The sequence below is a fragment of the Haematobia irritans genome, chromosome 2 (genome assembly GCF_050003625.1).
Source record: "Haematobia irritans isolate KBUSLIRL chromosome 2, ASM5000362v1, whole genome shotgun sequence".
Classification (NCBI taxonomy): domain Eukaryota; kingdom Metazoa; phylum Arthropoda; class Insecta; order Diptera; family Muscidae; genus Haematobia; species Haematobia irritans.
The window spans coordinates 4310015-4334795 of NC_134398.1; the positions used below are offsets into that span (position 1 = coordinate 4310015).

The 24781-nt window shown below is 33.6% G+C and overlaps 1 protein-coding gene across 2 annotated transcripts in view; it reads right to left on the bottom strand.

Annotated features, from left to right (window-relative positions):
- Positions 1 to 18478, bottom strand: part of LOC142223294 (ADAMTS-like protein 1) — a 129867-nt gene extending 111389 nt beyond the window's left edge. For both annotated transcript variants that reach the window (XM_075293162.1, XM_075293160.1), the window contains exon 1: positions 17027 to 18478. The gene's annotated coding sequence lies outside the window, so the exon portion shown is untranslated. The remainder of the gene's footprint in view (positions 1 to 17026) is intronic.
- Positions 18479 to 24781: the final 6303 nt, after the last annotated feature.

Genomic DNA, 24781 nt, shown 5'->3' on the forward strand with positions numbered 1-24781 from the left:
TTGTAAGTATATGGTCTCTAAAAATCATACAAAAATTGGTCCATATCGGTCCATAATTATATATAGCCCCCATATAAACCGATCCCCATATTTGGTTTGCGGATCCTCTAAGAGCAGCAAATTTCATCCGATCTGGCTGAAATTTGGTACGTGGTGTTAGTATATGGTCTCTAATAACCATGCAAAAATTGGTCCATATCGGTCCATAATTATATAAAGCCCCCATATAAACCGATCCCCGGATTTGACCTCTGGAGCCTATTGCAGGAGCAAACTTTATCCGATCCGGTTGAAATTTGGTACGTGGTGTTAGTTTATGGTCTCTAACAACCATGCAAGAATTGGTTTATATCGGACCATTAATATATGTAGCCCCCATATAAATCGATCCCCAGATTTGACCTCCGGAACCTCTTGGAGGAGCAAAATTCATTCGATTCGGTTGAAATTTCACTGAAAAAACAGTGAACCCACCAGGAAGAAAACTTTCGGTTAATTTTAGAAAATTTTGAATATTTGTAGAAAATTTGAACTAAACAGTATTACAAACGTTGGCATCATGCCGATGTCATAAAAATAAGAAAATATTTTTCGACAAATTCAAGAAAATTTATTAGACATAACTAAGTTTTTCCACTTGTTAAAGAAAATTTTGCAGTTTAAAGAAAAAACTTGGAGTTCAAACTTTAGTGACATACGAAGTTCATGATGAACGCATTTTTGGTAAAATTTACAAATTTAAAGAAATTCTAAACTATTTTGTGGAAGACACGAATTTAGTTAATCTTTTTGCTTCATTTGAGTATATTTTTTCCTCGGTTTTATTTAATTTAACTAACGTGTACAAAAAATTATTAGAGTAAAGGAAACTTTCTCCAAACATAATAATTCCATGAACTAAAATAAAGTTAAATTATAAATAGAGAGTTCACTTTTTTTTAGTGTTGGTACGTGGTGTTATATGGTCTCTAATAACCATGCAAAAATTGGTCCATATCGGTCTATAGTTATATATAGCTGATCGCCAATCACACAAAAATTGGTCAATATCGCCAAAAATAATCTACAAAAATTTTATTTCCATAATTTTTTTTTTAATTTTATTATTTTAGATTTTTTTTTTAAATTTTGTTTCTATAGAATTTTTTTTCAAAATTGTATTTCTATAGAAAATTTTGTGAAATTTTTTTTACTAAAGAAAATTTTATTTCTACAGAAAATTTTGTTAAAATTTTATTTCTATCGATAATTTTGTCAAAATTTCATTACTATAGAAAATTTTATCAAAATTTTATTTCTATATGAAATTTTGTCAAATTTTTATTTCTATAGAAAATTTTATTTCTATATGAAATTTTGTCAAAATTTTATTTCTATATGAAATTATGTCAATCTTTTTTTCTATAGAAACTTTTATCAAAATTTTATTTTTGTAGAAAATTTTATCAAAATTTTATTTCTATAGAAAATTTTGTCAAACTGAATTACATACGTATCTTATTGGCCTTTTTTGTTTAATATATACCCCGTATGGACTTACTTACAATTTAGAAGATGATTGGATTACAGTTTTTAGTAGGTGGAGGGTACTAAGATTCGGCCTGGCCGAATTGGATTACAGTTTTTAGTAGGTGGAGGGTACTAAGATTCGGCCTGGCCGAACTTACGGCCATATATACTTATTTTAAATACTGACATAGAACTTATACAAAGGAATTAAATTTCCTTAAATCTCCTGCAGTATTTTTATAATCACCCAAAATATACAACAGTGCCAAACTATGTTAACCATCCTTATACGTATATAACATACTTGCTCTATTTATGCACATTACTTCATATTAGTTTGTATGTGTGTGTGTGTGTGAGTGCGTGTTTATGAGAGCATTACTACAGTAAACATTTCCGGATATAAAATATGAAATATTTTTAAATTGCTGGCATACAACAAATATAGGACCAAACACCATCAGTTGCTAAAAACAAACAGGGTACATGCACAAAAGAAAACAAAACAAAAGCGAAAAAACAACAGACAAGTGTGACAAAAATAAAAATAAAACAAACAAAAAGAAGAGACAACAAATTTAGCTGTAGCAATAGCAAAAACTCAACTCATGTTCTAGAAAAACATAAGAGGTTTCAGAAAGATAACAAACAAATACACTCACAAACAATGACGTTGTATGTGGTAATGCAGACTTACTGGGTATTTCCCAAACACTTTGGACCGAATAAAGAGATATTTGATAGTTGAATATCTTTACTGTTTGAATTTCTGTGAAAAACTAAAATAATAACTTAAGCCACAGAAGAAAACTGCATGAAGATTCAATAGACGATGACCGAACTTTGACATCACTCTCTCTACTCTACACTGAAAGAAGAGTTTTCGTTTCTGTGGAACGAAGTTGTAGACAATCAAGGTTTTCTTTTGACGCTAAATAATTTTCGTTAAAGGCAAATAAAACAAGTAAGTAAAGTCTAAAGTCGGCCGGGGCCGACTATATTATACCCTTTACCCCTATGTAGGTCAAAATTTGTGTTACCATCTCAACTACTTCACATTTGCTTGAAGCTATATAAAGGAGACAATTTTTTTACTTCTACAAAATCTCTAGAATTAAAATTTAAATCTGCTAATGCTATCCACTTAATTGGAGGAAACTTCCATTGAAAATGGGTCTAAAATGTGTAACAGTCTACCATATTTCCCCAACTCTGGTGTACGTATATATGGGAGCTATATGTAATCTGAACCTGATTTTGACTAAATTTGACATGTACCACTGTGGTATCACAATGGACTGAATAGTCTAAGTTAGACTGATACATCGGGCTGCCACATAACCTAACCTAACCATAGTTAGAATAATAATTCTGCTATCTATGCGAAATTTCACATAAATGGGAGTATAACTTTGACCCCCCTGGTCATATGAGTGCAAATCGGACAGAAGATATATATATGGGAGGCATATGTAAATCTGAACCGATTTCAACCAAATTTGGCACAATTACCGATACTACTAAATGTACTCCTTTTGCGAAATTTGAAGCAAATCACGGCAAAACCCTGGATTTTGAGGCCATATAAGTTCAAATCGGACGAAAGATATATATGGGAGCTATATCTAAATCTGAATCGATTTTGACCATATTTGGCACATACAATAGTATCGTTAAAAGTACCGCTTGTGCAAAATTTGAAGTAAGTCAGGGCAAAACTCTGGCTTTTGAGACCATATAAGTCCAAATCGGATATAGGTATATGTGAGATATATCTGAATCTGAACCGATTTTAACAAAATTTGACACACTTAACGATACTATTGAACGTACCTCTTGTGCAAAATTTGAAGCAAATCACGGCACAACTCTGGCTTTTGTGGGGCCAAGTCGGACGAAAGATATATATGGGAGCTATATCTAAATTTGAACCGATTTCAATCAAATTTACCAAGCATTGTTAGAATGTCAATTCTACCCTCTGTGCAAAATTTCACGAAGATCGGTAATAAACTTTGGCCTCTGTGGTCATATGAGTCTAAATCGGACGAAATATATATATGGGATCTATATCGAAATCTGAACCGATTTGCCTGATATTTTGCAAGATTTTCGAGATTCATAAAATATTTGGATGTACGGTATTTCAAGAAAATCGGTTGATAAACACGCTAACTATGACCAAATCGGGGATTAATATATATGGCAGCTATATCTAAATCTGAACCGATAGCCAATAGCGATTGTGTCTGTCCCAAGAAACGGTCCTGTGCCAAATTTGAAGACGATCGGACTTAAATTGCGAGCTGTACTTTGTGCACAAAATTACATATACAGCCAGACGGATGGACAGACAGACAGACAGACGGACATCGCTAAATCGACTCAGAATTTCATTCTAAGCCGATCGGAAAGATGGTTCTATGACCACTATTTCTTGGCGTTACATACAAATGCACAAACTTATTATACCCTGTACCACAGTAGTGGTGAAGGGTATAATAAAGGAAAAATCTAAGCCGTCAGATCATTCCCATTTTTTGAGAAATGTAAGAAAAACTTCTGCTGTTTTAATTAGAATTAAACTTATTTGTATGTCATTGAAATTTTACTGTCATTTAGTTTATAAAATTTTTGAGCTTAGAGTAAAGAAAAAAAATGGTCAGGCTGGAACTGAACCAAAATAAAGTTTTTACAATAAATATATAATTTAAGTTTAGTATCAGTTTTAAAACTGACATTTTTTCTGTGTGCTAACCATTGCACCACCATGGCTCATACAGCGGTTAAAATTTTAGACAAACGAATTTTGTTTTTTTTTTTTCTTTAAAATATAGTTTCGTTACATGAAAGTGAATCAGACTGATTTTCATAAATTCCGGTTTTTTATATTTTTTTGCTCTACCAAATATTTGTATTTTTATTTTTTCAATCGTGAAATGACCCATATACTCGTATATATATGCAATATCCTTAACTTTGGAACGATGTTCTCAAGCTCCATAAGCTTATATTTTACATTATTCTTTTTTTATATTTTACATTTTTTTTTTTCTCGCTCAGTAGTTCAACAGCAAAGGAACGCATAAAAATAATTTATTATTTCCCTAAAAAGAAATTGTAACAAAAATTTTATATTTTCGCTGACTTCCTATCCAATTTTAAATATACAGAAATAGTTTTTCATTAATTAGAAAATGTTCACGGTACTACCAAACGAATTTTCCATTCACACATTAAATTACCATCAAGTATGCCACTTAATTAGTAGTGTTGCTGGTGCCTTTTGCCTTTATTGAAACGGCCAACAAGGATAATCCAAATGTTTGCCAAAACATTCAAGTGAACCACAACAAAGGTCACCCACACACTGTCCGAGTTCTTGCCAAAGGACATTATATATGAGTATATGGGTGTGTGTGTGTATATGCATGTATTTGTATGACTTTATCATTTGACTAACAAAGAGGTGTGTCAAACTAACACAACTAAGCCATAAACATACAGGAGCGACAATAATGATGGGTCGAACAAGATAAAATTGCCACCTACCTGGTAGATACCTTGACCAGGTCACTGGCTTAAAGACATAAAGAAACTGATTACAAAGCAAACTATCATCCAACACATGAACACACACATGCACACACACATACAACTACAGAAGGGCTATTACATGTCAAAAAGTCAATGAGGGGTTTTAGGTGATCCTACAAAATCCCAAAAACAATAATTACGTCAAGTGTAGTCGATCCAATAGATCGCCTACAGATGGATTAAGATCAATTTTTGGTATTTGTACTTTTTCTTATCGATAAAGAACCATCGGATTATCAAATATTTGTGTTATTTAGTAAAATTGGCATTAGGGATTGTAATCAGCCCTAGTCACACTAAAATTTATTTATGTTTAATGGAAAAACAATATTTTGCATTATTTTTACTAATTATATTATTCGAGCTTATTGGACACGAAGATTAAGGGAATTGATACTATTGAGAAATTGCCAGATACCAATCTACACAAACCTGACTATACACATGTTTCATCGCTGGCTAATTCGTATTACCATCGCCTTTAGTGTAGATCTGGCTGGGGGATATGATTCATTTTGGGTTTGTCCAATAAATTCGTATAAATTATGTGATAATTGTGTGTCAAGCTTGCTTCAAACCGGTTCAATACTAGTCTCGTTTACTAGTTTCGACCGATTTTCCCTGATAATCAAGCCAATGTTTTGTTCCGATTTATGTGAAAGTTTGCACAGCGAATTAACATCTGTACTATGCATGTCAAATTAGGCAAAAAACTAGTCAGATTAAGGTATATATAAATATATGGGAATATAATTTTTTATACCCTGCGCCACACTGTGGAACAGGGTATTATAAGTTAATGCATATGTTTGCAACACCCAGAAGGAGATGAGATAGACACATAGGGTCTTTGGCAAAAATGATCAGGGTGGGCTCCTGAGTCGATATAGCCATGTCCGTCTGCCCGTGAACACATTTTTGTAATCAAAGTCTAGGTCGGCACAAGTATGTGTTTAGGCTCAGAATAGAACCCTATTGAATTTGGAAGAAATCGGTTCAGATTTAGATATAGCTCCCATATATATATTTCGCCCGATATGGACTAATACGGCCCCAGAAGCCAGAGTTTTACCCCAATTTGGTTAGGTTAAAGTGGCAGCCCGATTAAGATTCAGGCTCACTTAGACTATTCAGTCCATTGTGATTGAAATTTTGCACTAGGAGTACAATTAATAGTGTAGTCAAGTGTGCCAAATTTTATTGAAATCGGTTCAGATTTAGATATAGCTCCCATATATATCTTTCGCCCCATATGGACTAATACGGCCCCAGAAGCCAGAGTTTTACCCCAATTTGGTTGAAATTTTGCACTAGGAGTGCAATTAGTAGTGTAGTCAAACGTGCCAAATTTTATTGATATCGGTTCAGATTTAGATACAGCTCCAATATATATCGTTCGCCAGATTTACACTCATGGCCAATATTTTACTCCGATTTAATTGAAATTTTGCACAGGGAGTAAAATTAGCATTGTAGCTATGCGTGCCAAATTTGATTGAAATCGGTTCAGATTTATATATATATCTCCCATATATAGCTTTCTCCCGATTTACACTCATATTACTACAGAGGTCAATTTTTAACTCCGATTTAATTGAAATTTTGCACAGGGAGTAGAATTAGCATTGTAGCTATGCGTGCCAAATTTGGTTGAAATCGGTTCAGATTTAGATATATCTCCCATATATAGCTTTCGCCCGATTTACACGCATATGACCACAGAAGCCAATTTTTAACTCCGATTTAGTTGCAATTTTGCACATGGAGTAGAATTAGCATTGTAGCTATGCGTGCCAAATTTGGTTCAAATCGGTTCAGATTTAGATATAGGTCACATATATATGTTTTTCTGATTTCGACAAAAATGGTCGAAATACCAACATTTTCCTTGTAAAATCGCCAAATAAAGTAACTTTTGCGAAGTTTCCTTAAAATTGCTTCCGATTTAAATGTTTCCCATATTTTTTTTTTTTTTTACTAACATTGTGTTCCACCCTAGTGCATTAACCGACTTAAATTTTGAGTCTATAGATTTTGTAGAAGTCTATCAAATTCTGTCCAGATCGAGTGATATTTAAATGTATGTATTTGGGACAAACCTTTATATCAAGTGTGCACTACAAAGTGGTGCAGGGCATAATATAGTCGGCCCCGCCCGACTTTAGACTTTCCTTGTTATACACTGAATGAAGAGTTTTCTTTTCGAAGGAAAGAAATTTTAGACAAGCAAAGTTTTTTTTTGACACTAAAAAAAATTCTTTAAAAGCAAATAAAAAAGTTTAGGCACAATTGTTGAATCTCTTATCATAAATTGGCGTTTATTTGCTCTTATATAAAATACTACATAAGAAAGGAGAATTTCGTTTGTCTAAAATTTCGTTCCGGAGGAAAGTATTTTTTCTTTGTGTGTCCAACAAATTTGAACGAAAATGTATCCAGCGAAAATAGCGTCGCCAAAAAAATAGTGAAAATGTTCTTTTTGGATCCGGAAGTGGTGCAAAATTGGCGCAAAAGCGATGAAGTTAGGTTAGTTGGCAGCCCGATGTATCAGGCTCACTTAGACTATTCAGTCCATTGTGATACCACATAGATGAACTTCTCTCTTATCACTCAGTGCTGCCCGATTCCATGTTAAGCTCAATGAAAAGGGACCTCCTTTTTATAGCCGAGTCCGAACGGCGTTCCACAATGCATTGAAACCACTTAGAGAAGCTTTGAAACCCTCAGAAATGTCACCAGCATTACTGAGGTGGGATAATCCACCGCTAAAAAAACTTTTTGATGTTCGGTGCTAATTTAGTGTTTTGTATATCAATTAAGAAATTTTGTGATATTTTGGCAAATAATTAATTTATAAAATTTTTTATGAATTTTAATGCATTCTTACGCTTGTGTAGAATGTTTGAAATCATTTTTTTTTTTCAATTTTTCTAGAATGGAATTTATATAATTTTTACCATATTATTAACAAAAATTATAAAATTTTCCATTAAAAATATTAAAAAAGCGAGTTATAAAAAATTGACTCAAATGAACTTCCTGTGCAGTTAAAATAAAGAACATCTTTGGGATGACATTTTTGGAAGTGCTTTTAAAGTTTGTTCCTTTAGAAGAACTTAAAAATTTTTTTGATGGCTAGGTCTGCAAAGTGGAGCGGGGTTCTCCTTATTTGTTGTACTTCCAAGAAGTTTTGGAACCCTTGAGAGGTGCCATTTTTTCCGACTAATTTTACCATTTCGAGCAAGGATTTATGACCTTTATGTCTTATGATTGTGAAAGAGTATTTATTTCTTGGCCACATGAAGCAGTCTTTTCTTCAATTAAGTGACTCCGGGAGTAAAAAATCAAGGTACCCAACGAGCAGAATATGGCTAATACTATCATTTGAACTGCTATTTCGGACATCTTCTTGTCACTTCGTCAGTCAGTAGAGTTAGGGATTTTCATCAGAATAAAAAAAAAAGAATTTTCGAACATCTTATAATTTGAAAAAAAAAATCGACATTTTCACTTTTCGACTTTACAGTAGACTTTTTTAAAATTTGAAAAGTCGTCTTTTCCAATTTTTAAAATTTTGATCAACCTTCACTAGTCAGTTGAAATAATTTGAAGTTTCTCTAGGGGTGAACAAACACGACACCCCACGCGCAGAATATGAAAATACGATCATTTGAAATGTCTGCTATCTTAGCTGTTTCGGTACCTTCTACAAATTGGGGATTGTTATCACTTTGTTTGTCGAGGTCGGAATAAAAAAAAAGAATTTTCGACCTTCTTATAATTTGAAAAAATCAACATTTTGACCTTTCGACTTTTTCAAAATTTCGACTTTACAGTAGATTTTTGTTTTTCAAAATTTCAAAAGTCGTCTTTTGCTATTTCCGACATCTCCTACAAATTGTGGATTGATGTCACTTCGTCAGTCAAGGTAGGGATTTTCATCAGAATAAAAAAAAAGAATTTTCGACATCTTTTAATTTAAAAAAATCGACATTTTCACTTTTTCAAAATTTCGACTTTACAGTATCAAAATTTGAAAAGTCGTATTTTCCAATTTTTAAAATTTTGATCAACCTTCACTAGTCAGTTGAAATACTTTGAAGTTTCTCTAGGGGTGTAGAAACAAGACACCCAACGAGCAGAATATGCAAATACGATCATTTGAAATGCCTGCTGTCTTAGATATTTCGGTACCTTCTACTAATTGTGGATTGTTGTCACTTTGTCAGTCGAGGTAGGAATATTCATCAGAATAAAAAAAAGAAAGAATTTTCGGCCTTCTTATAATTTAAAAAAAATCTACATTTTGACTTTTCGACTTTTTCAAAATTTCAACTTTAAAGTAATTTCTTTTTCAAAAGTTTAAAAGTCGTCTTTTGCAATTTTTAAAATTTTGATCAATCACTTGAAATACTTTGAAGTTTCTCTAGGGGTATAGAAACAAGATGCCTGCTGCCTTAGTTATTTCTGTTCGGCACATCCTAAAAATTGGGGATTCACTTTGTCACTTTGTCAGTCGAGGTAGGGATTTTCATTGTAATAACAAAAAGATTTTTCGACCTTCTTATAATTTGAAAAAAAAAATCGACATTTTGACTTTTCGACTTTTTCAAAATTTTGACTTCACTTTTCTCAATTTTTTTTCTCCAACTTTTTCGTCTTTTCCAATTTTTAAAATTATGACAAACCTTAATAGGTCAGTTAAAATACTTTGAAGTGTCTATAAACATTTGCGGCGGACTGTTCAATATTATTTCTCCCTTTCAATCTAGGCTCCCATGTAAAGTAATAAATTTAAAAGTTCTCTTTATACAAAATCCATATCACCGTTGTAAATACATATGGTACTCCAAAGAACTAAAGCTTCCAGGCGGTTGCATAAAAAATCTTAAATTTTTCATACAACAAAAAAACAAAACATACTAGGCAAAAGTAAAAAAAAAAATACTGGAAAAAAACAAACATTTTATTCTTTTCTTAACGAAATACCCCAAAACTATGCTGGTATCAAAGTTTAGGTTACTGACACACTTAAAAACTCGATGACAAAGAAAAGAATGATGCACCAGCCAGCCATCTCAACACAGCTCACAGATATGCTAGAACAGCCGGTACTAAGCTAATATAAAACTCAGCCAGTCAGTTGGAAACTTTTTCTTCGAAATAAAATAGAAACACTTACACACACACACATTCATCTACCTTTATTGTCTTTGCTCGAGACATCCTTTCACAAGGATTCTAAGACACGTTTTCAGGAAAACGTACGAATACCACTATAATGAAATAACATTAGTGCATCCTTTACTTCTGAAGTTATCCTGTGAGAGTTTCCCCTTTTCTTTTTCCTGTTTTGGTGCATTTACAGTCAGCCACAATTGCCAGTACTCCTACAAACGGTGTGGAAATATCGCCCCCCATTACTCTACAAAAAAGGAAGCTAGCGTATATGGAGAAAGGGAAACGGAAGTGAAGTAATGAGTTACGTTTCGTTATTTCTATAATGCAAGCACCATCACATACAGCTACAATGATGGGTATGTGGCTGAAAAGATTTGAAATAGAATTGAATGAAGCCATATACTGCTTCCTATTCTTTATTATAGGCTGGGGTTTAAAAGGGATCCTTTGAAACATTCTTTAAATAGGGTTGATATATGTCAAAGTTTTCTTTTATTTAGAGCCCATATAAACATTTCAACCGATATTATCCCTTTAGATATGGCGAAGTATATAGAAAAGAAGGAAATCAGATAGCTTTCCAAATATTCAAAAAATCATCATAGGAAAAAAATTAATTTCGACTTTTTTCAAAATTTGAGCGCTAAGGATAAAAATTTCATTTCTAAATTTTAATAAAATTTACCTTTTAGATAAACTATATTTCTTCAGATATATAAAAAAACGCATAAATTTGGAATCGAAGATATTCAACGAAAAGTTATTGAATTTTATTTATTTATTATTACAGATTGTAACAGATTAAAGTTTAACAAAAACAAGTATATACGGCCGTAAGTTCGGCCAGGCCGAATCGTATGTACCCTCCACCATGGATTGCGTAGAAACTTCTACGAAAGACTGTCATCCACAATGGAATTATTTGGGTTGTGGTATCTTAAAACTTCTTAACATCGTTTTCTAAATTGTGAGTTAGTCCATACGTGGTATATATGTATTAGACAAAAAAGGTATGTATAGGTAAGTCTACAAATAAATACGAATCGATATGGACTTTTTGCACGATACGTAGAGAGCCAGAATTGAAATATGGGGGTCAATTATGAACTTGATATGGACCAATTTTTGTGTGATTGGGGATCGATTTATCTGAGGGCTATATACTATAGACCGATATGGACCTAGTTAGGCATGGTTGTTAACGGCCATATCTAGCACAATGTACCAAATTTCAACTGACTCGGATGAAATTTGATCCTCCAAGAGGCTCCAAAACCAAATCTCGGGATAGGTTTATATGGGGGCAATATATGATTATGGACTGATATGGACCACTTTTGGCATGGTTGTTAAATATCATATACTACCACCACGTAACAAATTTCAACCAGATCGGATGAATTTGGCTTCTCCAAAAGGCACCGGAGGTCAAATCTGGGGATCGGTTTATATGGGGGTTATATATAATTATGGACTGATATGAACCAATTCCTGCGTGGTTGTTGGATACCATATACTAACATCACGTACCAAATTTCAACCGAATCGGATGAATTTTGCTCTTCCCAGGGGCTCCTGGGATCGGTTTATATGGGGCCTGTATATAATTATGGACCGATGTCGACCAATTTTTGCATGTGTGTTTGAGGCCATATATTAACCATGCGTACCAAATTTCAACTGAATTAAACTAATTTTGGTCTTCCAAGAGGCTCCGGAAGTCAAATCTGGTGATCGGTTTATATGGGGGCTATATATAATTAGGGACCGATGCGGACCAATTTTTGCATGGTCATTAGATACCATATACTAATATCATGTACCAAATTTCAGCCGGATCGGATGAAATTTGCTTGTCTTAGAGGCTCCGCAAGCCAAATCGGGGGTCGGTTTATATGGGGGCTATATATAATTATGGACCGATGAGGACCAATTTTTGCATGGTTGTTAGATACCATATAATAATACCATGTATTAAATTTCAGGCGGATCGGATGAAATTTACTTCTCTTAGAGGAATCGCAAGCCAAATTTTGGGGTCCGTTTATATGGGGGCTATACGTAAAAGTGGACCGATATGGCCCATTTGCAATGCCATCCGACCTACATCAATAACAACTACTTGTGCCAAGTTTCAAGTCGATAGCATGTTTCGTTCGGAAGTTTTCTTGGCGACGCCTCTTTTTGTTGGGTTTTTATTTCCACTGCGGAAAAAACTTTCAAGTGTTCTGTCAAACACGCACGCAGAGAAGGAATATAATCACCTCAAACATGTTTCAATAGCAAAATGTTATTTTTGTATGGTGACCATGTAACATATTTGTCACTAAAATGTTATTTTCTCGTCAAATATAACCTGTTTGCCGAAATCAGATACATGATTTCCGAGGAAAAAACATGGTTACGAAAACCATGTTACATGGTCACCACCCAAAAATAACATTTTGCTCTTCAAAAACACGTTTGAGGTGATCATATTCCTTCTCTGGGTGCCTACCCAGTTCATCTAATTAGTACTGATTTCAAACCAAAGAATATTCTTCCTTCTATCTATGTTGCGAAAGATCACATACGTATTTTAGGGAGATGATATTTTTGGGTTTGGGAAAATATTTTTTTCAGTGAAAAAAGATCTGCCGAAAACTACCAATATTTTGTATGTACGAGTTTAGTACCATTTCATTTAATGGAATATTAATATCGGCTAGAGTCAACTCTATGGCACCCTACAAATGAAAAACTTTCTATCAACATGTGTGCAGATCAGTACAAATAAATATTCTGCACCACGATCCCGTTTATATAAACCTGACGAATTAATCCGAATTAACACCTTTCCATTCCAACTTCTATGAGATTCTCACATTTGAGATTTAGCACTGTAATCAGCATGCTCCATAAAGGCATGAGATATTCTTATGTTTAAAAAGGGTTCAACAATGTTCTTTGAAAACGAGTTGAATTCAAACATTTTTCAAATGTCGGTTTCCTGATGCTTGAAATACCTTTCCTTCTTACATACAATGTGCATCATGAAAATATATGTACATAAGCATTTATATCAAGATAACTTTAATTTCAACATTTATATTTAGGGTCCTATTGGTCATTGTTAAGAATAGCAAAAGAGTATTAAAATCTCTGCTTAAACCAAAAAATCACAAATAAAAAACAAAAAACAAATCTTAGAAAAACACATTATGTACAATTTAATATGACACTGACTGTATATATGTAAAAGCGCCTTATGATATTTTAGGTTGGATTTGTCTTGTACATTATTTGATTTTTGTAAATAATTAGAGAGTATATATTTTTAGTTATAAACTTAGAAATGCAAATCCAAGACTGAAATAAAATAAAACAAGTAAGGAAAGTCTAAAGTCGGGCGGTGCCGACTATATTATACCCTGCACCACTTTGTAGATCTAAATTTTCGATACCATATCACATCCGTCAAATGTGTTGGGGGCTATATATAAAGGTTTGTCCCAAATACATACATTTACATATCACTCGATCTGGAAGAATTTTATAGACTTCTACAAAATCTATAGACTCAAAATTTAAGTCGGCTAATGCACTAGGGTGGAACACAATGTTAGTAAAAAAATATAGGAAACGTTTAAATCTGAAGCAATTTTAAGGAAACTTCGAAAAAGTTTATTTATGATTTATCGCTCGATATATATGTATTAGAAGTTTAGGAAAATTAGAGTCATTTTTACAACTTTTCGACTAAGCAGTGGCGATTTAAAAAGGAAAATGTTGGTATTTTGACCATTTTTGTCGAAATCAGAAAAACATATATATGGGAGCTATATCTAAATCTGAACCGATTTCAACCAAATTTGGCACGCATAGCTACAATGCTAATTCTACTCCCTGTTCAAAATTTCAACTAAATCCGAGCAAAAAATTAGCCTCTGTGGTCATATGAGTGTATATCGGGCGAAAGCTATATATGGGAGCTATATCTATATCTGAACCGATTTCAACCAAATTTGGCTCGCATAGCTACAATGCTAATTCTACTCCCTGTGCAAAATTTCAACCAAATTGGGGTAAAACTCTGGCTTCTGGGACCGTATTAGTCCATATCGGGCGAAATATATATATGGGAGCTATATCTAAATCTGAACCGATTTCAATAAAATTTGGCACACTTGACTATAGTACTAATTCTTTTTCTTGTGCAAAATTTTAAGCAAATTAGGGTAAAACTCTGGCTTATGGGCCATATAAGTCCATATCGGGCGAAATATATATATGGGAGCTATATCTAAATCTGAATCGATTTCTTCCAAAATCAATAGGGATCTATTCTGAGCCAAAACACTTACTTGTGCCAAATTTGAAGTCGATTGGACTAAAACTGCGACCTATACTTTGATTATAAAAATGTGTTCACGGACAGACGGACATCGCTATATCGACTCAAGAGCCCACCCTGAGCATTTTTGCCAAAGACACCATGTGTCTATCTCGTCTCCTTCTGGGTGTTGCAAACATATGCACTAACTTATAACACCCTGTTCCAAAGTGTGGCGCAGGGTATACAAATATTAAAGAAATTTCTAAATCATATCTAAGAAAATTATAAGAGTGTCTGGCATTTACTACACTGAAAAAAAAGCATACTCGGTTCCAAAGATTTTGTCTTTACTTTAAAAAATTTGGTATTGATTCCGAGCCAAAGAAGCGGAGAATACAAGTAAGGATACTTTTAAGACACATTTCTCTTTAAAATTTAGGTTTTGTGTACTTGCTTCTAGGAAGCAAATTTTAATTTTTCGCTTTCTCAGCTTTTTTTCTTCATATGCTATCAAAGTCCTTTAAAAACGAGTTAACGGCAACTTTATTTTCCAAATTAGGACTCGACTTCCAGTAAAAATTATGCTATGTTTGAAGTAAAAAACGTCTTTAAAATAAAGTTTTGAAAAACATGTCCTATATTTGAACGATTTTTTGCTTTGTAGTCAAGATGCAAAAAGACAACAAATTTAAAGACAATTTCATTAAATTTAAAGAATTTTTCTGAAATATTAAAGTCAAGTTGACCTTAGCCTATAAATTTTTTCTTTCATGTTAAGATACCCATTTTTAAGTCAAATCACTTAATTATAAGGACAATACGACTTCATTGAAAAGTTTATCGACTTTTGGACAAGGAAAATAACTTTATTTTAGAGAAATGCGTCTTCCATGCTAAGCAAAATTTGTATTCGTATTTTAAAGACATGAAATCTTTGACCTCACGACAATACTTTTTTCAGTGTGCTTATTTTATGTTTTATACATTTACAGCATTTACAACTTTTCGACAATCGAAAATCGAGAAAATTCTTATTCGGACCATTTCTACACCAAAAGAATTTTCTATGTAAAAAGAACGAAAACTTTCGTTAAAAGTACGAAATTTGTCATTGTTTTACAACCAAAGAAACTTTTCATTAAAAGTACGAAATATTTCGTACTTTTTACGAAGAAAAGTTCTTCCAAAATTTTCGTAGTTTGTAAGAAAAAAATTCGTACTTTTTATGAAAAAATCTTCGTACTTTTTATGAAACAATTTCGTTCTTTTTATGAAAATGTTTCGTACTTTTTATGAAAAATTTTCGTATTTTTTATGAAAAATGTTCGTACTTTTTATGAAAAACTTTCGTACTTTTTTCTGAAAAATGTTCGAACTTTTAGAAAAAAAAACTTTATAGTCGAAAGTGCATTTGGTTGTAGTTGCAAGTGTGAAAAATGACATCACTACTTTACATCTTAAGTTTTTGAATAATTTTTAGTTTTATTGCTTCACTTTTATTCATAGCGCGCTATCACCCAAATGAGAAGTAGCATAGACTTTCATAAAAAATAGAATAAAGGAATACACTCAAGCACATTATAAAAGACAATTTAATGCCGCGAACGGAAATTTTACAACTTCAATGAAACTTCTTCGTTATTTCAAAGAAAATGTTTCGTACTTTTTATGAAGAAATTTTAACGCAGAATGTTTCGTAAAATATTCGTAAAAATTTCTTCACAAAATTTATGAAATATGAAGAAAGTTTCGTTAAAAGTACGAACTTTTTACAAAGAAAAGTTAATGTAGAATGTTTCGTAGAAGTTTCGTATATACGTAAAATGTTCTTCGTAAAATTTACGAAAATGAATGAAAATTTCGTTATTTTAATGAAGAATTCAGAAAGAATAGTTAATGAAGAATTCTTCGTAAAATTAACGAAGAGAATTCTTTCGGTGTAGTCAAAGAAATTTTTAAAATCTCGGAAGCCGAATCTTCGGCCTTTTGTCAACAGTCGATAACTCAATTTTGGCCACGCTGAAAAATCGATTAATCGAAATCATAATAAAATCGAAAATACTTTTATTTTCTTTTTAAAGTCCCAAGACAGAATTTCCACGTTTATATCCTATTTAGACCATAAATTTATGTGCACACAAAGAAAAAACTACTTTCCTCAGGAACGAAACTTTAGACAATCGTATATTATAAAGTATTTTCTTCAAGAGCAAATAAACCCAAATTCATGACAAGTTTTGAAATGATTTTATCTAATGATTTTTATTTACTTCAATAGAAATTTTTTTAGCATCAAAAGAAAACTTAGTTTGTCTAAAATTTCGTTTCTCAAAAAAGAAAACTTTTCTTTCAGTGTGAAATTAAAAAGAAATTTTGTAAATATTCTCAAATAAAATCGATTACAATTTAAGATGTCATACTTACTTCTTGTGCCTTTTTGCTTTAAGATGTTCTAAATATGTGTCTATGAGTTGATATCCAATTCGAAAACACTTATCCTCAATATAACATGATGAATTCTATGTTAGTCTCTAAGTTTACAAAGAAAAAGTCGTTTTATGTTATAAAGTTATGTAGTCATGCAAGTGTTTTCCTTTATAGCCAGGATCATCAAAATCAAAAAAAAAAAAAAATTAACGCACTTCTTCCCACTTGTTTTTTTTTTATGGCAAACTTCTAACACTTTGTACCTCAGTGAATGGAAAATTATTTTGGATTTCTTTTTTTTTTTTTTTCTTCTTTTTCTTTTTTTTTTTTTTTTTGTATTGCAAAACTACTTGGTTTTTATGAGTGCACTTTTATTGCGTTACGTTTTCAACTTGCACATTTATTTTATGGCCTCTAAATATATTCTCAGGAATACGACTGACTCACTAACTTAGTGTATTCCTTAGTCGAGACACTAAGAACTGAAGCAGCAATTGCAAATCATAAAAAATTATTTGCCTTCAAGTCAAAACTTTCGAAAAGTGAGTAGTAGTGATGTTATATGGGTTTCTTTCTTCCGTTTGGCTTCTTTATTTTTACTTTTTTTTCTTGTTTTATAACTTCGTGGCAGGATAATGACTGATATCGAAGGAAATAAATATTTTTTATGAGCTTTTTATGAAGTTGTTTGCTCGTTTATTTGTTTCTTTGTTCGTTTTGTTGGTTGGTTTATTTAGTATGCATTTGAATAGAGTAGCAAAGATAACATATTTATTATTTATTTATTTATATACTATTGTTTATAGTTTAAACACGCGCCATAATAAATAACACTTAGACAATGATTAGACAATCAAATAAATGATAGGAAACTGGTTTAGATTAAACTATTTCCGTATCCGTTTAATGCATATGTCCCATAATCAAAACCGATTTTCAATTCATTTTCTTTTTTTTAATTTTTTTTTAATTTTTTTCACATTTTTTGTTAATTTTATCTAAAAATTTTATTTAATTTTTCTTTTAACTAATTTCTTAAATATTTGATATTGAATATCTTTTAGATATTGGTATGTTGCCGGTCTTTATTTTATATTCCTGTTTTTAGGGTTTTTCAAAATTTTCTTTTTTTTTTTGGAAACACGTGCTAACTCCTTTAGATTGAACTGAAAACTAAACTTCACATGTTCACGCACTTTCGTATAAAGCTCTGCTACATCATTGAATGTTGCCAAGTTTTTGATTTCGTTGGTTAGTCAAATAGCAACAAAAACAAAAAACACGAATGCTAAAAATTCCTTTGGCCATAAGCATAGAGAACCAAGAAAACGAGTAGCAATGCCATTAAAAGCAACAAAGAGAGTGAGAGCCAGAGACTCGTTGATTGTAAGGGAGAGAGATTAATAGAGCTAACAAGCTGAACCTTTGTTTAAGGGTATTTTGCCATAGCCATGTCTAAACCACCAATAGTCAAGACTAAGGAAGAAGGAAATCCTCTCAATTCACCTCTCTTTTTTTTGCTTTGACTACCATTGACTCTTATTAAATTCTCTCAAAATTTTCTATTTCATATTAACAGTGCGTATATCTCCGGAACTAACATATATATCCGTTAACGAAAGTCGTTTTTATTGCATCGATGGCTCCACTATGACTGATAATAATGCAGACAAAATATCACAGAATATGCCAGAAGCAGTCATAGGAATATATTTTGCTTGGCATATTGCTGTGGTGAGTATCACAATACAGTGCTGGAACAACATGTTGCCGAAACATGTTGATAGTTATAGGTATTCATTTTAATATTTACAAATATCCTTGCAGGTTGCTTGTACTACTAAAACTCTTCTAAACCCAGGAAAACAAAATTTTTAAATTGTTCTACAGGTACAATCTTAAAAGCAAAAAATGTCCTCCCAAATGTGCGCTCTTTATTTTAACTAGAAATGAAGTACTTTTATTTAAACTTTTTTCATATTTGTAATGGGAAATGTAAACTTTTTTTTGTTTTAAATACATTAAAAACAGAGAGTAAGAATTAATAAAATGCTACAAATAATTTAAAATTTGTCAAAAAAATGCTAAATCCATTCCAAACAAGTGCGTAAAGTAGAAAGTCGGGAGGGGCCGACTATATCATACCTTAAACCATCCCTACTGAATTAGTAAACATAAGCATTTGTTTTTTTTTTTTTTTGGCACTAGTGGTAACTGTTGTTACCACACATTGTTAAAGATCAAGCCTTGCCGGATTCTAATTTTCTCCTCTAGAGCCACCAAAATGTAAAAATTATTACAAATTGTGTTGAGTGAAAATTTCCCTACATTGTGGCCCTTCGTCCCTACAAGTTTGTTTTGATTAATACCACAAAAAGTTACCTTGTGCACAATTTGAGTAAGATCAGTTATGAAATGAGGCCTCTATGGCCAAACATAAGGTTATTAGGGGAACATTTTTCAAAATCGGGCGGTACTTATATGGGAGCTATATCTACATATGAACCGATTTCGATGCAATTTTGCACATACCGTTAGTACTATAGAGGACTAGATCTAGCCAACTTTGAGTAAGATCGGTTAATAAATAAGGGTTTTATGGCCAAATTTGGGAAAATCGGGCATACATATATATGGGAGCTATATCTCAATCTGAACCGATTTCGATGAAATTTTGCATATACAGTTAGTGCTATAGAAGATTACATTTGGCCAACTTTGAGCAAGATCGGTTGATAATTAAGGGTTTTATGGCCAAATTTAGAAAAATCGAGGAGTACATATATATGGGGGCTATAGCTAAATCTGAACCGATTTGGATGATTTTTTGCACATAGAGTTAGTGCTATAGAAGATTACATTTAGCCAACTTTGGGTAAGATCGCTTAATAAATAAGGTTTTTATGGCCAAATTTGGGAGCATCGGCCGATACATATATATGGGAACTATATCTAAATCTGAACTGATTTCGATGAAATTTTTCAAACTTCAAGGGTGACGAAAAAGTTTGCTATGTGCAAAATTTGATGACGATCGGTTTGTAAAAAAGCGCAACGTGACTTCATTTGTCGAAATCGGGCGATACATAGATATGGGAGCTATATCTAAATTTGATCCGATTTCTTCCAAATTCAATAGCGTTTGTCCTTGTGCCCAAAACACACTCTGTACCAAATCGTCATCCAAATCGGTTAATAATTTCGACCGGAATCCTGTGAACAACAAATACATGGACAGACGGACGGACACCAAGCGCTAAATCGACTCAGTAGGTGATTCTAAGTCGACCGATATATATTTTATGGGGTCTAAAATCAATATTTCCGGTAGGCACATTTTTTAAACCACTATGTGGTTTAGGGTATAAAAATTGTGAATTTTTGTTAATATTTAATGTCTAACGTTTCAAAAAAGCTTTCGAATACATTAAAAATCGTACAAAAATTATAAAATTCGTTATTTGGCAAAATATCACAAAATTTTTTTAAATTCACATCCAAAAAAACTGTATTCGGATCAAATTCAGTGCAACGGCGTTTGAATTGGTGAACATCCGTCCTATGACAAGCCCATGTTAAATTCATCGTTTATGTGCCAATTTTGCACCACTTCCGGATCCAAAAAGAACATTTTCACTACTTTTTTTGACACGCTTTTTTTGCTAAGAAGATCAAGGATGCAAGGATCTAAATACACTGAAAAAAAAGCTTTACCGGATATACCGGAGGTTTTCTCGTTACACTGATTAATTTGATATTGATTCGGAGATAAAGCAGCAGAGATTTGCTCCAACGATGTATTTAAGACGCAATTCTCTTTCAAATTCCATATTTTACATATGTGATACTGGGCAACAAATTTTAACTTAAATAAATCAAAATACTTTAAAAAGGTGTTAACCATACCATAAGGTCCCAAATTCAGACTTAACTTTATGTATAAATTACGCCATATTTCACGAGTAAAGCTTTCTAAAACCACAACGAAATGAGAAGTGGATGCTGTGTTCCCCATTTTGTTCTCTTCAATTGCCACAGTTAAAAAGACAGTATTGAAATACGGTGCAGGCAAATATTTCGACCGCAGATTATAGATATTCCCACAGCACTCAGCACCGTCGCCCTCAGGTTCTACGCTTCATTTCTACTAGAGGTGTGCGCGTGACACGCGTGAATCACGTGAGTCGTGAACAAAATCCAAAACAACTCTCGTGAATGTGCGTGAGGAATAAAATCGGTTCGTGAATGTGCGTGAATAAAGTTTCTGCAAAATCACGCTCACGAAAAAATCAAGATTTAATTCATATCCGTACGTACCTTTGCTAATTTCCGAAAATGTCGTGAATAACGTGACTTTTCGTGAATAGTGCGTGAGCGTGAGTCTTTGAAAGTAGTTCGTGCGTGAGTACTGCTTTTCATTTCGTGAATGTGCGTAAGTGGGATTGGTTACCACACGTATCGTGCGCGAGCGTGCGTGAATAAATATTGTGCTTCGTGAATGTGCGTGAGTGTGAGTGTAATTTCAGTCACTCGCACACCTCTAATTTCAACCACACAATGGCCACCAAAATCTTCAGATCTCAATCCATTGGATTTTTTCGCCTGTGTCATTTTGAAGAGTAAAGTTGACAATAATACTACCAAAGTGTCGATCAATTAAGACGGCGCTTCACCTGGAATGGACCAAACTACCGCAGAGTCACTTCTGTACAGCATGTGATGGCTTTGTCGATCGTTTGAAAGCCATAATTCGTACCAAAGGTAGCCAATTCGAACAAATCTAAACTGATTCTTATATTTCATTTCCTTTTTATACCCACCACCATAGAATGGTGATGGGTGTATAATAAGTTTGTCATTCCGTGCGTAGCACATCGAAATATCGACTTCCGACTATATAAAGTATATATATTCTTGATCAGGGAGAAATGCGATATAAACATGTCTGTCTGTTGTAATCACGCTACAGCCTTCAATAATTGCGCTATCGTCCTGAAATTTGGCACAGATTCGTTTTTTGGTTGCTGGCAGGTCAAGTTCGAAGATGGGCTATATCGGTCCAAGTTTTGATATAGTCCCCATATAAACCAATTTCTCGATTTGGGGTCTTGGGCTTAAAAAAAAACGTAGTTTTTGTCCAATTAGCCTGAAATTGAAAATCTAGAGGTACTTGAGGACCATAAAGAGGTGTGCCGAAAATGGTGCCCATCGGACCATGTTTTGGTATAGCCCCCATATAGACCGATCTCCCGATTTTGCTTCTTGGGCGTCTAGAAACTGTATTTTCTATCCGATTTGCCTGATATTGAAAATCTAGAGGTATTTTAGGACCATAAAGAGGTGTGTCGAAAATGGTCCGTATCGGTCCATGTTTTGGTATAGCCCCTATATAGACCGATCTCCCGATTTTGCTTCTTGGGCTTCTAGAAACTGTATTTACTATCCGATTTGCCTTAAATTGGAAATTTAGAGGTATTTGGGGACCTTAAAGAGGTGTGTCGCAAATGGTCCATATCGGTCCATGTTTTGGTATAGCCCCCATATAGACCGATCTCCCGACTGTATTTCTTGGGCTTCTAGAATCCGTAGTTTTTATCCAAATGGCCGGAAATTAGAAATATAGACGTATCTTAGGACCATAAAGAGGTGTGTCGAAAATGGTCCGTATCGGTCCATATTTTGGTATAGTCCCTATATAGACTGATCTCTCGATTTTACTTCTTAGGCTTCTAGAATTCGTAGTTTTCACCAATTCTTCTGAAAGTGGAATTCTAGAGACATTTGAGGAACATTAAGAGGTGATGAGTATTGGTCCATGTTTTGGTATAGGCCCCATATAGACCTAACTAACGGGAGCCACCGTGGTGCAATGGTTAGCATGCCCGCCTTGCATACACAAGGTCGTGGGTTCGATTCCTGCTTCGACCGAACACCAAAAAAGTTTTTCAGCGGTGGATTATCCCACCTGAGTAATGCTGGTGACATTTCTGAGGGTTTCAAAGCTTCTCTAAGTGGTTTCACTGCAATGTGGAACGCCGTTCGGACTCGGCTATAAAAAGGAGGTCCCTTGTGATTGAGCTTAACATGGAATCGGGCAGCACTCAGTGAAAAGAGAGAAGTTCACCAATGTGGTATCACAATGGACTGAATAGTCTAAGTGAGCCTCATACATCGGGCTGCCACCTAACCTAACCTAACCTAGACCTAACTCCCGAATTTATTTCTAGGACTTCAAATTGGACAAAATTGGTTCTCATAAATCCAGAATCTGAGCTGGTCTTCATAGGTAGAATCTTTAATTTTTTTCTTCGGGAAGCGTACTGGTTGAACTGATTTGATTGGGAGAAGATTTGTCATCAAACCCCCTAAAATGCTATATATAGTATCAAGTAACCCGCTACGACTATGAGTTTTCAAAGTAAACAATTATATTTGATTCATGGTGGTGGGTATTTAAGATTCGGCCCGGCCGAACTTACTGCTGTATATGCTTGTTTTTTGCTTTTGAATAATAAAATTAAATATATAGCGCTTTCCTTTTTATACCCTTCACCACTACTGTGGCACAGGGTATAATAAGTTTGTGCATTTGTATGTAACGCCAAGAAGGAGTAATCATAGACCAACCTTTTGGTATACGGATCGGCTTAGAATTAAATTCTGAGTCGATTTAGCGATGTCCGTCTGTCTGTCTGTCCGTCTGTCTGTCTGTCCGTCTGTCTGTCTGTCTGTTGATGTATTTTTGTGTGCAAAGTACAGCTCGCAGTTTTAGTCCGATTGTCCTAAAATTTGGTATAGGGTCCTGTTTCGGCTCAAAGACGATCCCTATTGATTTTGGAAAAAATCGGTTCAGATTTAGATATAGCTGCCATATATATTTTTCACCGATCTGGTCATAATTAGCGTGTATATCAACCGATCTTCCTCAAATTCCGTACATCCGAATATTTTATGAGTCTCGAAAAACTTGCAAAATATCAGCAAAATCGGTTCAGATTTAGATATAGCTCCCATATATAGCTTTCGCCCGATATGGACTTATATGGCCACAGAGGCCAATTTTTTGCTCCGATTTAGTTGAAATTTTGCATAGGGAGTAGAATTAGCATTGTAACTATGCGTGCCAAATTTGCTTGAAATCGGTTCAGATTTGGATATATCTCCCATATAAAGCTTTCGCCCCATTTACACTCATATGACCACAGAGGCCAATTTTTAACTCCGATTTAGTTGAAATTTGCACAGGGAGTAGAATTAGTATTGTAGCTATGCGTGCCAAATTTGGTTGAAATCGGTTCAGATTTAGATATAGCTCCCATATATATGTTTTACTGATTTCGACAAAAATGGTCAAAATACCAACATTTTCCTTGTAAAATCGCCACTGCTTAGTCGAAAAGTTGTAAAAATGACTCTATTTTTCCTAAACTTCTAATGCATATATATCGAGCGATAAATCATTTGCGAAGTTTTCTTAAAATTGCTCCAGATTTAAATGTTTCCCATATTTTTTTTACTAGCATTGTGTTCCACCCTAGTGCATTAGCCGACTTAAATTTTGAGTCTATAAATTTTGTAGAAGTCTATCAAATTCTGTCCAGATCGAGTGATATTTAAATGTATGTATTTGGGACAAACCTTTATATATAGCCCCCAACACATTTGACGGATGTGATCTGGTATCGAAAATTTAGATCTACAAAGTGGTGCAGGGTATAATATAGTCGGCCCCGCCCGACTTTAGACTTTCCT